The sequence below is a fragment of the Nematolebias whitei genome, chromosome 12 (assembly GCF_014905685.2).
Source record: "Nematolebias whitei isolate Nwh7 chromosome 12, NemWhi1, whole genome shotgun sequence".
NCBI classification, from domain to species: Eukaryota; Metazoa; Chordata; class Actinopteri; order Cyprinodontiformes; family Rivulidae; genus Nematolebias; species Nematolebias whitei.
The window spans coordinates 3,599,527-3,602,591 of NC_056509.1; positions in this window are offsets into that span (position 1 = coordinate 3,599,527).

Consider the following 3,065-nt stretch of genomic DNA (forward strand, 5'->3'; position numbering starts at 1 on the left):
TGCAGCAGCAGCTTCATGTTGCTGCAGCAGCAGCTTCATGTTGCTGCTGCTGACTTTGTTTCTCTTCTCATTTCCTTCGGTGTCACTATGATTCTTTTTGTTGCCTAATGAAGTGATGTGAAAATGAGAAACTGTTGACACAAAAGAGAAGTGTGACCGTAGGATGAAGAAAAACAAATGGATATGTTTAATCTTTGTTACGATATGTTTGGACTGGGCCTATGGCTTTGTTCTGCTCAGAGCCGGGATTATAATGAAATTATGACCCGGTTCTGACTGGATTAAAACCATAGGCCCAGTCCAAACATATCGTAACATCCTTAAAACAAAAACGTCCATATTTGTTTTCCGTGTCAGCTCTGACTGTGACCCTGACATGCAAGGTGCTGAGTTCTGAGGAACGGGTTCGTAGGTCAGTCATCCAGGTAGGTAAAGACCAGTAACTGGTCCAGATGAAATGATTCAACCTCCTGAAGTTCTGAGAGTTTAATTTGACTGAAATATGTCCTGGAGTTTAGGATTTACTCAGTAAACTCATGGAATCTTGTTCTCATGAAATGCTGGGACCCCTGAAGTTGACCAGCAAAATCCAGACATGAGGTGCTGCACCTAGAATGAGAAATCATGAAAAAGTTTCAGTAATTCCATTCAAAAAGTGAAACTTGTAAATTATATTCATTCATTTCACACAGACTGATGTATTCAAATGTTTATTTTGATGGTCATGGGGAGTGGTGGCGCAGAGGTTGGAGAAGGTGGGCCTGTGATCAGAAGATCGCCGGTTCAAGCCCCGGTACCAACATCAAAAATTTGCACCCACACTTGCCCCCATCCTCATTCACCCCACTCTGAGCCCTTAACCCCCACCATCTGCTCCCCAAACAGGTCTCTGGAAAATGACTTCTCGTGGCTCAACGACACTACCTGGATAAATCCAGGCTAAATTGAAAAAAAGTATGAACATGAAATGTAAGAACATGGACACCATGGTCCTTATACCATACCATACCATACCAATTTATTTATAGAGCACTTAAAACAGCAACAAAGCCAACCAAAGTGCTGTACAAAAGAACCAAACATGCACAGCAGACAGGAAAACATAAAATAGAAATACAGATACAAATAGCAGCAGAAGCTAACTAAAATGGCCAACAGAGTAGAGAACAGACCGGACCAAAACAAATCACACCGTGTTAAAGGTAAAACCAGGTACTGGTAGCTTCATCACTGTGCAGGGGCCAAGTCCTGTTGGAAAATGAAATCTGCATAAAGTTGGTCAGCAGCAGGAAGTCCCTAAAACTTCCTGGTAGATGCTGCGTTGACCTTGGACCTGAGAGAGAACACAGTGGACCAACACCTGCAGAGGACATGGCCCCAAACCGTCTCTGACCTCAAGCAACGTGGATTCTGTGCCTCTCCTCTTCCTCCAGACTCTGGGACCTGGATTTACAAGGAAATGCAAAATGTACTTTCATCCTTCAGGGCAGCACGGTGGTGCAGCTGGTAGAGCTGCTGCCTCTCAGTGAGCAGGTCCCTGGTTCAAATCCCAGCCTGGGGCCTTTCTGGGTGCAGTTTGCATGTTCTCTCCGTGCAGCGTGGGTTTCCTCCAGGTGCTCCAGTTTCCTCCCACAGACCAACAACATGCACGTTAGACTGACTGTAACTGAACTGTCCCTAGGTGAGACAGAGTGAGTGGTGGTTTGTCTCTGTGTCCCTGTGATGGACTGGAGACCTGTCCAGAGTGTCCCTCACATACTGATTGCTGGACACAGACACTGGTGACCCCATGACCCAAAATGGAAGAAGCGGGTAAAAGACAATGGATGGATTTTATTGATTTATTTTATGTATATTTTATGATTTTATTTTCATGACGTTCATCATCTTTACCTGCTCCTTCCTTTTCGGGTCACTGGTGCCACTGGTGCCCATATCCAGTCACTGCGAGAGGCGGGGGCACACTGGGCAGGTCTCCAGTGCATCACAGGGACATGAGCCCCGTTTCCATGAATAATGGTACAGCTCGGTTTGACTCACGGGTTTTCCACCAGTACTGGTTCGTAAAACAAACGAGACAAACCATTCACCGTCTCTCGCCTCTTTAGAGCCACAGTCACACTAACATGCATGTTTTTGGTCTGTGGGAGGAAACCGGAGAAAACCCACGCATGCACGGAGAGAACATGCAAACTCCACCTATGTGACCTGTAAATGTTATTTCTGGTAATAACTTTTGACAATTTTTTTTGCCTAAAATGAAGATCTGTAGTTTTTAAAATACAATCAAATACCAAAGATTAGAAACAATCAGTTATGGAAACAAACTTTTTTCCTTGTATTTAGTTTGGAGCGTTAAATATTATAAAAACTACAAATCCCAACATTTCTTACGCGGACTCTTTTTTTTTTTTTTTTTTTTTTTTTTTATTTTTTTTTTTTTTTTTTTTTTATAAACATTTGAACAACTGTACAGTCACGTGGCATGTACATACATGAAGAAGATACGTCTTATATCTGTAAGGGTCCCACTGCCTGCAGCCTGCCTTGCTGATGGCCGCTGATTACCAACACCTGGCGGCCATCAGTCTGATGAGCCTCTCCATCTACTTAAGGCTGCAATCCGGTGTGACTCGACGCTGGAGCATATCACCTCTTATGGTATAGTACTGTGGTGAGGCAAATGTCTTGGTGAAAAGAATTTGTTCACCTTTTGCTCTTTTTTCCAGTTTCCTGGTTCCTCGTGCTCTTTGGATTTCCCTCGTGACCTGATCTGGATCCCTCGGCCTGTCAGGTATTCCTCGTGCCTCTTTGCCTCCAGTTGCCAGCCTTCCTCGCACCCCTTTGGACCCCTGTTGGATTTCCCTCTGCTGCTCGCTCTCCTCTTCGGGTTGGACTGTAAGCACAAACGCTCATTAAACAAACCACTCTGGCCTTCCCCCATTGGACAACTATTAACCTGTCGTCCCTCTTTCCAGGAGCCTCAGAGAAGCAGCCTGTGGATGTCATTTAACTCACTGTAAATAATAAACACTGTTCTTTTGTATTTCCCCTGTGTCTGCCTC